This window comes from Scylla paramamosain, chromosome 6, assembly GCF_035594125.1.
Source record: "Scylla paramamosain isolate STU-SP2022 chromosome 6, ASM3559412v1, whole genome shotgun sequence".
Classification (NCBI taxonomy): domain Eukaryota; kingdom Metazoa; phylum Arthropoda; class Malacostraca; order Decapoda; family Portunidae; genus Scylla; species Scylla paramamosain.
The window spans coordinates 28,134,497-28,150,782 of NC_087156.1; the positions used below are offsets into that span (position 1 = coordinate 28,134,497).

General features: G+C 38.8%; 1 long non-coding RNA gene across 3 annotated transcripts in view; it reads left to right on the plus strand.

The window, feature by feature from the left end:
* Positions 1-15,974, plus strand: part of LOC135101568 (uncharacterized) — a 26,303-nt gene extending 10,329 nt beyond the window's left edge. Inside the window, exons 2-4 of one of the 3 annotated variants that reach the window (XR_010269306.1) lie at positions 10,623-10,714; positions 14,258-14,525; positions 14,715-15,974. This is a non-coding gene — a long non-coding RNA (uncharacterized LOC135101568). Of the gene's footprint in view, positions 1-10,622; positions 10,715-14,257 lie in introns of all 3 variants that reach the window. The other 2 variants (XR_010269305.1, XR_010269304.1) reach the window with 2 other exon arrangements.
* The last annotated feature ends 312 nt before the right edge of the window (positions 15,975-16,286 follow it).

Here is a 16,286-nt window from a genome sequence, read left to right on the forward strand (position 1 = left end):
GATAGTCATATGAAGGAACAATAATCGATAGAGTAGAAATATTCTGCAGTATGAAAAAATAAATAGAAAAATAAAAAGGCACAAAATAATGAGACTTAATGAGAAAAACTCCCATATTTCGTCCACCAAATAAATAAGAGACAGCCAAATGACGGAACGATTAACGATACAGGAGAGACATTGTTGTATGAAAACAAATGAGAGAAAACGGAAAATAAAGGGAGAAATTGAGAAACATTCCTATATTTCGTCCACCCAATAAGTAAGTCAAGCGAAGTCCAAAGTATCAGAGACAGTCAATATCAATGGCGCCCAACATTTTGACGATTCTGAACACACCTGAGGCATGCCAGCACGGACACCAGATGGCCAATCACATCCCTTTCCTGCCCAGGGCCGCTTGTTGATTGGCTGCTGAAGATCCTTTGCTGTTTGCCCATTTGTTCTTTTGCTTCATCCTTATCAGGTTAAAGCTAGTTCATAGATAGTGGTGTGTAATGGTAGTTTATTCTCTCTTTCTCTCTCTCTCTCTCTCTCTCTCTCTCTCTCTCTCTCTCTCTCTCTCTCTCTCTCTCTCTCTCTGGAAATGAAGAATAAGGGTGACTGAATGAAGAAAGGGAGGGAAGGGACACAGGGAAGGGGTAAAGGCGGCAAGGACGGAAAGGGAGTGGAAGGGGAAGAGAGAAGGACGTGGAGGGGGAAGGAGAGGGAGACTAGATAAGGGAGGAAAGGATAGAGGGAAGAAGAGAGGCAAGTGGAGATAAGATAAGGCGGTAATATATATAACCTATGTTCTGAGAGAGAGAGAGAGAGAGAGAGAGAGAGAGAGAGAGAGAGAGAGAGAGAGAGAGAGAGAGAGAGAGAGAGAGAGAGAGAGAGATAGCACATCCTCCTACTTACTATCACAATTATTAACATCATCATTTTCACCTTTTACAATTCCACTGCATGACAGAGAGCTAACCCAACCTTCCCTTCACTTAAGTCTACTGTTTGTCTTGTGCAGAGCATTCCAACAAAGCTCCTTACCTCCCCTCTCCACCTAGTGCCTGTCAAGACTAACCTAACCTAACCATAAGCAGGGTGGATGAGTCTCCCTTGCTCGTGTGGCTGGTAAAGCTGTGACACAGCAGAGAGAGAGAGAGAGAGAGAGAGAGAGAGGCGGTGGTGTAGGCAGGCCTCTCCTTGCCCTTCCCCCCCTCTTGCCTTACTCAACCCTTCCGCGCGTCGCCCCACCCCACCCCTCCGCGCCCCGCCCCTCCCCCCCATCACCAAGAGGGAGAGGAAGAGCCACAGTAAAAGGAAACGAAAGGAAAAGCAGTGATGCGACAGCAGTAAGAGAGAAAATATGAGGATATGTATGTAAAACGAGCAATAAGGTCGTGAGTTTACGATTTTTTTTCTTTTCCTGGCTGAAAGGGAACCGAGTACTATAGGGATCTGTGTTGAGAGAGTGAATTCAAGAGGAGAAGATCTGTCAGGTAAGGAGGAAGTGACAAAATAGTGCCTGGCTAGGATTAGGAAAGAGGGCTAAGAAGGAAGTAGGAAACTGTAGCAGGAAACTGAGAAGGTCGAAACAAGTGGAGAGGAAAAGAGAGTAGAGTAAGAATGGAAGAAGGGAAGTAATGAGAGATGGAAAGATTAGTAACAGGGACGATTAGTAGTAGTAGGAAGAGGAGAATGGAAGAGGAAGAAAGGAGGCAAGGAAGGGAAGGATGGAGAGACATCGATGTTTTATTCCCAGCGTGGTGGTCACTGCCTTATATGGAGCAACGCGACAGCCTGCCTGTGTGATGTACCATGTGCAAGTACCTCTTACCCACCCCCCACAACTAACCCTACCTGTCTACCTCTCCGCCCGTCCACGATCTCACCGTCCTTCCTGTCTTATGGCATCCTTTCCTCTTTGCCTGTTTACATCCTCTAATTATCACATCATTACCACTTCACCTACCTATCCACTGCTGTTTTAACTCATTACCTACCGTGTCCCCCGTCAACCTTCCTCTCTCCTTGTCCGTGCGCTGTGTTTGTTTTCCTACAAGTATTCTGTCTAATTCCTAGCTGCTTACCGCCTCCACCTGCCTGTCTAAAGCTCCCTATCTGTCTACCTCTCCCGCCTCTCCACTGTCCAGTACCTGTTCAGTGACTGCTATCTGTATGCTGTCCCACTCCTGCCTCCCATCTGTGCATTGTCTCCCAGCTGTGTGTAACGACTCCTAGCACCTGGTTAGTCCTGTCACCTACTTTCCAAAGGGCTCAGTAAGCAATGACAGATTTCCTGCACGACAAACCTTCATCAAGAAAGAATATTAACGAACAATTATACATTCACACACAGACACGGCGTACGGGACCTGAGTCAAATTACAGGACACTTGAAGGACACAGTTGAATAATGAAGACAATAAGAATGTTTTGAGTGTCAGAGAGAGAGAGAGAGAGAGAGAGAGAGAAATTAATGCTTGTTCTTTAAAATTATCCAGACCTACCACCGCTAGAGAAAAAATTAATTCTGCTATTGAGAAAAAAAATAGATGTGGTGCAGGTATGATGACGAGTTAAACAAGGTGTATTGTGCCTGATTACGTCACACACACACACACACACACACACACACACACACACACTGCTGTAACCATATTTTCTCTTCTATTAGTTTACATACAACTATTTCACTGCTTATTGCTTCTTACTATTGAAAGAATAAGTTTTTTTTCTTTTCTAGAAACATACAATTTCTTTTGTGCTTAGGCTAATGTTACTAAAAATAACAATGATAATGATGATGATGATGATGGTGACAATGGTGATAATGATGATGATGATAATGATGATGATGATGATGATGATGATGATGCAGCTGATATTATCAGTGCAACTACAGCTACTTCTGGTCCCCCACATTACAGGAAGGATATAGGTCTATTAGAATCTGTACAAAGGAGAATGACTAAAAGGATACAGGGGATGAGGAGTATTCCTTACGAAGCGATACTGAATGTTAAATTTGCATTCTTTAGAGAGACGTATGCTAAGAGGGGACCTGACGGAAGTCTTTAAGTGGTATAAGGGTTGTAACAAGGGAGACGTAAACAAAATTCTTAAGATCAGCAACCAGGACAGAACAAGAAATAACGGGTTCAAGCTTGGAAAATTTAGGTTTAAGAAAGAGAAAGGAAGAAATTGGTTCTCAAATAGAGTGGTAGACGAATGGAACGGACTCAGTAATCATGGTGTTAGTGCCAAGACATTAGGGAGCTTTAAGAGAAGATTAGACGGGTTTATGGAGGAGGATGATAGGTAGAAATAGGTAGGTATATTTCATACAGGGACTGCTACGTGTAAGCCTGATGGCTTCTTGCAGCTTCCCTTATTTCTTATGTTCCTTTGTACTTACTTAAGAACATGAGAAAATAAGGAAAGCTGCAAAAATCTATCAGATCTGCACGTGGCAGTTCCTGCATGAAACGTACCAAAACTGCAAAAAATCTGTCAGATCTGCACGTGGCAGTCCATGCATGAAACGTACCCATCATTTCTACCATCGGTCATTCTCATTCATAAATTTGTCTAATCTCCTTTTGAAACTCTCTGATGATTCGGCACAAACAACCTGATTACTGAGTTTATTTCATTCATCTACTATTTTCTTTTCAATCTTTCAAGTTTGAATCCATTATTTCTATTACTACTACTACAACTCAGGGTAGGTTTGATTTAAATCAAATTATTCAAATCAAGTGATTTAAATAGATTTAAATCAGAGTAAAAAAAAAAATCAAGATTTAAATCAAAATTAAATATATTGTATTAAAAATTATTTAAGTCTTATATTGAAAGTGAAAACATCCTGATATAAATCAAAATTAAACATGCTGTATTAAGATTATCACTATGTAACAAAATTTCACTTTTGTCTTGTCCTTGGCCCCAAACCATAATTTTCCAGTTATTTCCATATAAACAAATTAGAAAAATTTTATTTTGATCCTAAAACTTTGCTTTTGTGGTTAAAACAATGAATTTACATTTTTGCCTTATTTCATTATAGTATCGGTTATAATTGGTTTCCATGTCAGGTAAAGAGCTTTGCAAAATCTCAATTGCTTATCTAATTGCTTTTGAAATGTTGTAAATAAGTTAAAACAATGAAAAAAAATGTAAAGTGTTCTAAAGATTTTTAATTTCAATAAGATCATTCTTGAACTGACCAGATCTAGCAAGAAATTTTTCATATTTAGAAGAATTTGCTTACATTTCAGAAATCTCATATCTTCCAGAATGTTCTACCAGACACTTTAAGAAGTTTCTAGAACATTTTAGAACATTCTATTCAATGTAAACATTTCCAGAATATTCTAGAACTTTCTAGTATACAGTAAAATATGTAGAAGTATCAAGAATTTTCTAGAATCTACAAGAATTTTCTAGGATGATTCAGAATATTCTAAAGTAGGTTCAAGAATATTCTAGAAAGTTTGAGAACATTCTGCAACACATTCTAGAAAGACTAAGAATATTTTAGAGTACTGCTTGACAATATAAAAGTAGGGTCTTGCAGACCACCAATCAGTTCTCAGACCTGGTCAGACATAGTTCCAGTTCAGCTGTTGTAAGTTGCGGACCTCCTCTCTCGGCCTCATTGCTTCCACGTCCACTTTGTGGACTTAGTCTCGGTGTTGTGGATTTAGTCTCGGTGAGACAGTAGGCTTGGGGACTTAGTCTCTGACATAGAGGAGAATTTCTTACTGGTTAAACCATTTTTGTCAACTTGTGGACTTAGTTTCTGCAACACAAGACCAATAGGGACTCTGTTCCTGTCTCTCTCTCTACAGCAGTGATTTGGACTTCACAGTTTTTTGCCCAATTAGACGTGCACGAGAACGGTACGAAGCCGAACCCTGAAGGTTTACAGACTAGCTGTTCTCCATGAAGGGGCCCGTTAGACGGGTGGTTATAGAAAGTCCGTGCACAGGGCCATAGGGACTCTGATAGTTAGGAGTAAGACCTTCACAGGGCAGCACTCTGTACTTAGGCAGGCAGAAGTGCTGTAGGTAGTATGTCAGAATGAATCGAGTTAAAATAAAGAGTAGGACATTCCCTAATAAAGACAAAAAACTTGCACTTGTGAGCATACTGTGCAGAAATCAAATTCACATTACAAGAGTGTTTACTGCTGATGATGGCTTTGTAGTCTTAACTTATAATGACAGTGACACTGAAAAGATCTTTTCAAATGATGTCAAAGTTGCTCTGGACAATAAAGGATTTATTCCCATTCTGCCTCCAGAGCAAAGGGTAAAGAAAAGCGTAATTGCCTCTAGAGGTGACCAGTTGGTTTATGAATGGGGAGAAGAAGAGATCAAGGAAGAGCTTTTAGCTCAAAATCGCTGGACACAAGACGGAATCGAATCTATCTATAAGTTCCCAAATTCATCCACATTAAAAATTACTTTCAGTCAAGCTAGCCTGGCAAACAAATGTACTCAGACTGGACTTCTGGCTTTTAACATCAGTATTCCTCCAAATGAGATCAGACAGGAAACTTATATCCCCATCAAATGTTGCATGAAGTGTTACCATCTTGAGGAGCATTATACTAAAGATTGCCCTAAAGACAAGGAATATAAAATTTGTTCAGAATGTAGCAGCGAAGGGCACCTCTGGTTCCAGTGCCAAGAACAGACTAAAAAATATATAAATTGTGGGGAAAACCATAGCTCTTTAGCTATGAAGTGCATAAAGAGGAAAATTATACTGAGAGAAAAAAGAGCAAGGATGAGAGAGAAAAGCGGGCCTCGACCTACGCTGGAGTAACTAGAGCTGCTAGTAATATAACATCCATTCCAGTCCAAAAGAGCTGCTAGTAATATAACATCCATTCCAGTCCAAACTAAATTGCCAGAAATAACGAAAGAAGAAATGTAAAAAATTCAGATATGTATTGCTCATGCCAAAAATAAAAACAGAAAATCCAGGAAGCTATGCAGAAGAACTTAATGCAATATTAAAGGTAAACATTTACCCAATTTAATTATACCAAATGATGCAACATCTAAACAGGCTCAAAGCATTACAAAAACAAAATAAAGTACCTAAAAAAACAGACACATCACAAGTAAAAGAAAAGATATTAGATCAAAATAATAAAGTGAGTGACATGAGGAGTGATAAAAATGAGGATGTAAACATAGATGAAGAAATACAGTCAATGGAACAAAGCATATACCCCTTGGAATCAAAACATATTGGCCTTCAATTTTATACTTCCAAAGACCAAGGCTGGCCAGAAGGTAAATTTACTTCGAGAGACTTAATTCATGGAATTAGGAATAATAATTATAAATGGACTTAAACTGATCCTAAATTTAATGAGGAAGAAATCATGGAAAGGATAATAAAAGAAGAAATAAACTTAAATAAATGCTGGAACACTGTAAGAAGGGACGACTTTAGAAAAATAAAATCTGGTCTACAAGAACGCTCTCCCATGCCAAGAGATTCTGAGATTAGGAAACATTCACTCTGATGCATTCTATAAAAATAATACAGCACAATGTCCTTAATTGGAGAACCAATAAGACCTCATTAACAAATTATTATGTAAGAAGTTCTCCAGACATAATCCTAATCAACAGTCATGGCCTTAAAAATTCAGATTCATTAAAAATTACTGGATACAAAAAAATATAAAGTAAATAATGCACAGGAGATCGTAGATGGATCAGCTATAGCAATAAAACATAATTTACAACACAAACTATTCGATGATTATGATACAGACTTCTTAGCTGTTGAGCTGCAAACTGCACTGGGAACTATAATAATAGCAACAAATTACCTACCTCCGAGAAGACCGTATTTACCATTTACCGATATGTACAAGATACTAAACAACAATATACCAGCCTATATACTTGGAGACTTCAATGGTACTCATAAATCGTTCGGGAATAAAACTGACAACGTAGCTGGAAAAAAGTCTAAGTAGTCTAATAAGTCAAGGTAGAATGTTACATTTGGGCCCCAGTTTCCCTACTTTCTTAGCACACACTTCAGCAACCAACCCTGATAATTTTTTTTCTAATAAACATCATCTTTTAAACTGTCTAATAGAACCTGGAGAGATTACCACATCAGATCATTTACCAATAATTTTACAGCTTTCAACAGAACCAATTTTAGTCCAAAAAACACCCATATACAACACTAGAAAAGCCGATTGGGACACTTTTCAAAAAACAGTTGATGAAGAAATAACAATAACCAGTTTTAACCAGAAGAATGTAGCTTCATTGGAAGAGGAGATTAATAAATGGATAAAACAATTAATAAAGCAATGAACAAAGCAATTCCTAAAAGTAATTTTAAACGGATAAGACCTTTGAAATATACTGAAGAAATAAGACACTTCGAAAGACAATTTAATGTGTACAAACAAGTAGCTTTAAGAAGTGGATGGAATTATGATATCTACAGAGAATTTATAAGAATAAGAAACTAATTGAGAATAAAGTGTAAAGAAGGTCAAGATAAGAATTGGGAAGAAAAGATACAGCAAAGACAGTAAAGATTTTTTGAGGAGAATAAATATATTGAAAGGTTCCAACACTACTCATACTAATTATATGAAAGATCTGGAAGGAAATAAATATTATTCTGATAAAGAAAAGTGTACATTAATGGAAAAGACTTGGAGAGATATATTCAAAATAACAGAAGAGGATGAGGTAAACTTCGATTTACCACATACAGACCACATAAATGCAACCATAAATGTCCAATCAAACAGACCTAAATCTTTTGATATTGTTGACATGAACAGATTAAATACTGAAAACTACCATACACGGGAAATAACAACAGAGGAAATTAGAGGTTGTATAAAGAAATTTAAAAATAAAGCTCCTGGGACATCCAAAATAAACAAAGTTATTTTAGAAAAATGTACAGACAAAACAATAGAACATCTCAAAAACATATTTAATGCATGTTACTCCACAGGTTATTTCCCAAAATGCTTTAAAAATGCAATAATAAAATTTATACATAAACAAATGAAGTCACCGTTAAACCCTCTGAATTACAGACCAATTTCATTGCTAGAAGTACCTGGAAAGTTATATGAGAGATTGATTTTAGCAAGACTAAATACATTCCTCTCAGAACATAATATAATAAAAGAACGACAGCACAGATTCAGGCCATCTAAAGGTACTCACACAGCTATTACCACCACTTACGAGACAATAGCTAATGCATTAGCAAATAAAAAACAAGTATATGTGGTACTGCGTGATGTAACCAAGGCTTTTGACAAAGTATGGCACAATGGCCTTAAATATAAACTACTACGGCTCAGACTTCCAGCAATACTTGAAAAAAACACTCCGTAACTTTTTAAATAACAGAACTGCAAAAATACATATTGGAAATGATACCAGTAATATTATAAATCTGTTAAGTGGAGTACCTCAAGGTAGTGTACTTTCGCCCACCCTGTATACCCTTTTTACCAACGATTTACCGGAACCTGACCATGGATATCTAACAACAATGTTTGCGGATGATATAAAAAAAAACATGATGAAATTAAAAGTTGAGGGTGAAATTGAAAGAATTAACAGATATGAAAAAATGTGGAAAATAAGAACAAGTGAGGAGAAATTTAAAATAATTCCTATGGCGCAATATAAAACCAAGCCACTAACTATAAACAACAAAGAAATAAATACTTGCAAAGAAGGAAAGTTTTTAGGTCTACAATTACAATCGACTGGTATACGTGGGCACTGTAAAAATGTAAGAAATAAAGGAAATGCCATTTTAAATAAACTAAGAAGATTTACAGGGTTAACACCAAAATTAAAAGCTTTATTGGTGAAGACAACTCTCTCTCTCTCAAATAGAAATGCATAAGTAAGTCCCCAAGAGTCCGCCAAGCAGGGAAAGCTGTGGTTCTGCCAGAGCATTTGTGGCAGCAACTCTATTGAGGATCCAACCTGATACAAATAAAAATGCTAAAACACAATAAATATGTTTAAAATAAATGATAAAAAGAGCAACGTGGTCAAGCCCACGAACTGTCATCTCACACTTTCTTTCACACTTATCTTCCCACCACTTTCTCTTTAGCTAGCTTTTCCTCTTTCATCCCTCTTAAAAAGAAAAAAAAAAATCAGTTCTGCTTTGGCTGCCTGAGAAGACGCATCACAAGAGGTGAAATGGCATCAAGAGGCTGCAGTCACTCTCCAGATGCATTCAGCTACATATGTGGTCACTTCATCAAGAAAAGAGCAAAGAAGTTCTCTGTGACAGCATCTGGAAAAATGGTGAAATTTAGCTATTTTGGCACAAAAAAAAATCTTTCTAAAAGCCATGAAAGTAAAGTTTGACAGGTATAATGGACATTTTGTATTGTTTTGCAGTGAAAAGAGTTGGAAAATAACACTTGCTTGTCAGAGACAAAATTCGTGTTACATAGTGCTACTTAAGTGTTATATTGAGAGTAAAAAACCATGATTTAAATCAAAATTAAACATGCTGTATTAAGATTATTTAAGTGTTATATTAGGAGTAAAAATTTTTATGATTTAATATCCCGGGCGCGGCGAAGCCATTGGGCAACCCTCTTAATGTGTAGCCCTTATTCACCTAACTGCAAGTAGGTACGGGATGCAACCCGAGGGGTTGTGACCTCGCTGTCCCGGTGTGTGGTGTGTCAGTGGTCTCAGTCCTACCCGAAGATCGGTCACTATGAGCTCTGACCTCTTTCCGTAGGGGAACGGCTGGCTGGGTGACCAACAGACGACCGTAGGTGAATCACACACACACACACACACACACACACACACACACACACACACACACACAAGTAAGAAGGAAAAGATGTGAAGCAGTTGTACAGGAAAAGCATCAAGTCTACTTGACCTGTACTGAGTGTACTGATCCTGTACTGGTCCTACACTAAATCAGGCACCTGTAAATCATTGCCATCCCTTACAAGAAAAATATTCAAATATTCAAATGCATAAAAAAATAAATTAAGGGTTTTTTTTTTTTTATTGATAACAACAATAAATGTAATTATGAGGTTTAATGAACTATTTCTTAATGCAAAGTAAATTTGTTACTTTATCGTAATAGATCTGATTAAATTTAGTCCTACTTATGATTTTCATGTGAAAAATTGATGTTGCGTATTGTATATTAAACCATGATTTTGGTTAACATTGGCCAAGTTTGATACAAGAAAATGGTTTCATAAGACTGAAACAAATAATCAGTGCAAACAAATAAGGATTAGTGCAAAAAATAATTTAAATGAAAGAAATCGATTTAAATTAAGAAAATCTATTTAAATATAAATATCCGATTTAAATCAAATAAATCGATTTTCGAGAAAATCATGATTTTTCCAACCCTGCTACGACTACTATGTCTACTCCTACTACTACTACTACTACTACTACTACTACTACTACTACTACTACTGCTACTACTACTACTACTGCTGCTGCTGCTGCTGCTGCTGCTGCTGCTACTACTACTACTACTACTACTACTACTACTACTACTACTACTAAAGATGAGGATTATCATTATTATTTCTCTTTTAGCTGACGGCCTCGACGAATTCCATGGGACAAGTGTCGATGTGATGAAGACCAAGAGGCATTCTGTGGACTTCCCTACGCATGCAAGGGACGAGGTAAGCTGACCACATCACCTAACAGAGGTAGACACACGTTATTCATTTTTCAGAGGCAAGTTTCTGAATAATAAATATAATGAAGGTACAACAAATTAACAACAACTGGTGCAGGCTAGAATGAAGGAAATCTACGTATAATCACAACTTAGTTTTGAATTAATGTATTTTGATCTCAGACTTCAGAAGTACACTGAATGACAATGCCAGGACTTCATGGTATCCGCTCCCGGCACTGATCAAACTTTTCGGATTATCAACCATATATTTGTTTATTTTTTTAACCAAAAGAGACTGTAAGATAGTTGATGTATTTGCAAAATGTTTCAAAGTTGGTATTATCACAGGCATTTGCTTCTGGAGGGAAACATTCCATCTCATATCATATTATTTATTTTGATGACCCACCCAAGACATACAATTCGAAAACTGTTTGAGATGGGAAAAGTACTGTTTTATGGCAGCACCTATTTGTTTGTTGATCAAGATAAAATCATATTATTACTATTTTTCTATTTTCATAATATATTCAAATTCTAACATTAATGAAGGGCTGACTTGATTGTTAATGGAGTACAGTTAGGATAAATATTTTATGCTGATAGGTCATTAATATATGGATGTTTTAAAAGTTATGATTATATTATCTTTATAGGACTTACAAGCTATGCATTTTTTTTTTTTTTTACTTTTTTTTACTCTAGTAAACATTTATCTATAGACATGAAACTGTTACAACAGCAGCAGAAGTAGCAGCAGCAGCAGCAGCAGCAGCAGCAGCAGCAGCAGCAGCAGCAGCAGCAGCAGCAGTAATAGCAGTAGGAGTATAGTAGATGTTGTTGTTGTTGTTGTTGTTGTTGTTGCAGTAGATAATAGTAATATTATTAGTAAAAATATAACAGCAACAACAACAACAATAATAATAATAATAATAATAATAATAATAATAATAATAATAATAATAATAATAATAATAATAGTAATAATGATAATAGTAATAATAATAATAACAATAATAATTATATTATTAATAAAAATAACAATAACAATAAAAACAACAACAACAACAACAATAACAACAACAACAACAATAACAACAACAACAACAGCAGCAGCAGCAGCAGCAGCAGCAGCAGCAGCAGCGGCATCCAAACCATAAACGCCCCTAACAGGCCGGGTCGCGGAGGGCTGGCAGGCTGGTAGCGGCGGTTCTTTGCCTCGCTGGTGAGTAATGGCCAAAATCCGACAATCCGGAAGACCCACCACCCTGAGCCCATTCCTCGTGTCCGTACCCGCGCCACTCTAGCCCTATCCCAGCCCTTGGTCCTTCCCCCGGTTGCTCCTCCTCCCCCTCAACCCCCGTACTGGCACCCTGCTGGTCGACTTTAATATTCTACGGCCGGTGAAGTGCGCGAAATAATGCAGTAATTTGCATCAATTTGGTCCGCGTCAAGTCCTCGTCGTCACTCGACTGTCGGCGCAGTTTATAATCATAACTAACTTCCCTTTCGTACACTTAAAAGTCTTCCCTCTCACGGCTTCAGTAAAACACTGCAAGTGCATGGAATATTTACAACACAAGGTGGCTTAGCACTGTCCTTTCCCAGCAACAAAGACGGCCGTTTCCATCGCTGCGGCCGTCTCCTAGGCAGCCCCTCCGCGCCCTTCCCGGTGTGGCTGTTACCTAGGCGCTGGACTGGAGAAGTTGCAGGGAGATTAAGAATGAATGGTGGGGTTGAGGGGCTGTAGGTACGTGGCGGTTAGATTACACAGACAAGTCAATGTTGTATAAAGAGACTAGGGCTATGGAGATACTACCAGGGTTGTATGGGGAGATAAGGGCAGCTCTAGGGATTTAGGTCTATGAGGCAAGGCGGTACAAGGAGGATAGTAAATGTGGACAAGGAAGTAACGGCAGCACAGGATGATTACGGATGGTTAATGGTGAAAAGTGGTGCTAAGTGAGGTACGTAGTGCAGAATGGAGTAATTACAAAAACGTGAAAAGGATAGTTAAGAATGCAGTTGGCAGCTAAGGGCGATCATATAACTGGGAGCAGCATGTGAGTCACGCAACCAGTGACATCCTAATCCATCCGAGTAACAGGCACCTCAGAGTGGCTAAACACCGGCCATTTCCCCCGTCAAGAGTAGTGTTAGGGACCATCTTATCGGGCGGGACCAGACGGTGATGGCTAGTGACGACAGCCTTTATCACGACCCTCGTACATCACCCCCGCGGCCGCCTCCCCTTGCCCTCGCCCGCACGCACCCGCCGTCCGGAGGCCTCACGCTTATAGCTACACTGACCGCAAGCAATTTATGTCGTCGGTAATAGGCAGTGCGTTTATTTTGAGCCGTTTTATTTAGGATGTGGCAAGGGTGCTGGATGGCGGCAGGGAGGCAAGGGGCGGCAGGGTAGGCGAGGAAGTAGCGGGCGGCAGGGTGGCGGCGGCGGGCGGCGGGATAATCAGACCATTTGTATGAGGCGCGTGGTGCGGGGTCAGACCAACCCGCCATTATTCAGCCAACAATGATAGCCTGCCTTAAGGGGGAGAGAGGGGGGCTGGGAACTCCTGTTTCTTACCCTACCCTCGCCTGCCCCTCCCCCTGCCATACCTCCCATACAAGCAGAAAATTGCACAAATATTTCCCTGAGATATTCTTCCCGATGTAACTGTCTGCACGAAAGAATCGAGAATGGAGTGAAAGGAGGCAGCAGTGTTAGTTATTTGCGCCATACAAGCAACTGCAAGAAAACTGAGAAATTAGCGAGCATACATGTACCTATGTTTAATATGTCTGAGGTCATCTCATCCCCACCTCGAAGGCAAGAGTGCTGTGCTAAGGTCACGGAAGATATCAAATAAGGAAGAAATGTAAAGAACAATCAAAGTCTTGGCACTCATAAAATCTATGCTAATAAGTTATAACCGAGGAGATGAATTTCCATGTATCAACCTTGCCTACCATCCACTAATCTATATACATCCTAACATGTTTTCTAAGTGGCACAATACAGAACGGATGGATGATTTTATTTATTTATTTATTTATTTATTTATTTTTGCGTGCTAATGAAAAGAATGGCATCTTCTTTGTTACACAAGAACATTATTGTCAGCAGCTCAGCAACGAGATACCGTGGACCTTGACAACAGTGACGACGGCAAACAACAGTCACGACTCACCAACACATAACGAAGACCTCACTCGCCAGACATTATTCCCTCGGCTGCTGCGGTTCCTTTCAAGCCCAATGAAATCAAAATCGTTAAGATTGAGTCTGCTTGGAAAGACACCACTGACAGCAAAGGAGAATGACCGAATAGTTTACAACTTTTAGAGATTCTTATCACATACATATTTAAATCGCTCAGGATTGTTCACAATGAACTAAGAGATGTCATAATATTATTAACACCCAGAGAGGTTAACACAAAAACACTGCGACCACATGCACTTCCACGAAACACTGCAATCCCCCCACTTCACAGTCACTAATACAAATTCAACCTGACGAGAATTCTCTATTATTCAACAGTCCTTTCTAAACCCGCGAGGCCCCAGCAGCACCCACGAGGACCTGCCGCAACCAGACCCACATCGTGCATCACTACAGGCCTCGGCGCAGAGCAGGTGGGCGGTAGTTTGTGGCATCAATAACAGCTATTATCCGAGGCGACAGGTCCATGATGCTCTTCTGAACCCATTATTCCATTATCACCATTCCTTTCTTTAGATCAATTAGCAGCTCGTAAGGCGTAGTGACGGAACAATGAAGCTATCCAATCATGGGGCGGCTAGTGTGGGTGAGTGTGGTCAGGTAGAGTGACGTACACAAATCTGGTGTTGCTGGCATCTAGTGTGCATATGTGAGATCAGACAGTCTTTCAATAGTTCAAAATGTTGCCTACATTTTTTTTTTTTTGTGTGTGTCATGTCTATCATGTATCATTTATCACGACGGTGCACGTAAGAAAATATTTTCGTTATTTCAGAAACGACAGTGCATGAAAATAGTAGGACCAAGTTTCTCTTCTTGTGTAAAAAGACCACAGGAATACAATGACAGGAAAGAAGAGGCGGCGAGAAGACAAAGCGCTGCTCTTCATTTCTCTCTCTCTCTCTCTCTCTCTCTCTCTCTCTCTCTCTCTCTGGATTGCGACAGGACTTCCAAGCCAGACCTGAAGCCCACTGTCGAGGAAAGAGTTGTGAAATCAGTTAGGTGTAAAGTCTGCACTATCAAGAGAGCTATCCGTCGACAGTACTGGAGCCAAACAACTGTCATGGAGTTGCTCTCTTTATGGACAGGCTAATATGCACCGGAACATCGAGAGAATATCTCCACGTCAACAAAAGCTCCAATCAACACTGAAGATTTTTTTTATGTAGTATTTTATGTAGTATTTAAGATGTGTTGTATCACTGTATTACTAGTATGTGATTAATATATATATATATATATATATATATATATATATATATATATATATATATATATATATATATATATATATATATATATATATATATATATATATATATATATATAATTTATGTGTTTGTGTATGTGTGTGTGTGCGTATGAAAGTTGGTATGGCGGTAGAATAAGGATATAGTAAATAGATATGTGACGTGCAACTGTAAATTTCGAAATAATAACAATGTGATCGTTAACCTAAGTTCTGATTGTATTGTTTGCGAGAAAACACACTAAAAATAAAATGTTTAGACACATATAAAAGTAGGTAAGGTATGTTGTGCTGAAAACGTGTTCAAAGCACACTGTCAACTGTAATTTAGCATCTAAAGTAATCATGTGTTGGTGAAAGTCACTTGGTGGAATACAAACGCGGTGCAGAACTCTCAACTCACTGGAACATTTCCAAGTATTTCATTACTTTAATGTTTAACTTACGTTCCATCCCACTAACTCTTGGCTAGCTTCCACGGAATCAAATATCATACTAACTTAATATCCTAAGGTAACAAAGTAATAAATAAAATCGGATAAAATAAAGTAATTTCAGAGAATCACCCTGAGCTTACGAAAAATTTGTCATGCGAATTATTCAGACAGCAGTCAGGATCATAAATGTTACACTACCAGGTGAAGTAAACTATCAGATTATTACAGGATCGATGACTTCCCTAGATCATCCGAGTACAGGACGTATCCTGTATTTAGTACTCGTAACACCGCTACTAATCCCACTATGTAGATCATTAATGTATATTAAAAATAATAATGGCCATAATTCTGATCCTTGTGGTACCCCAATAACCACTTAACCCCAGTAGTGAATTAGAGAACCGCTAGTTAATATCTTTAGGAATTCATAACTGAGTAACACTCACCAGTCACTTGTGGTGCCCTGCAGGATGTCACACAGCGAGCCACCGCTGGCTGGTTGGGACGCCTCTAGGCTGTGTAGTGCCACCCAGTGGTGGCCTGTCAGCGACACTAAGGCTGGTTGCAGCATCAACAACACTGCTTGTGTCACTGCGTAATTCACCGTCATCATTCACATAGTCACCATCATGGTACTTGAGAGGAGCACAGGTAGTTG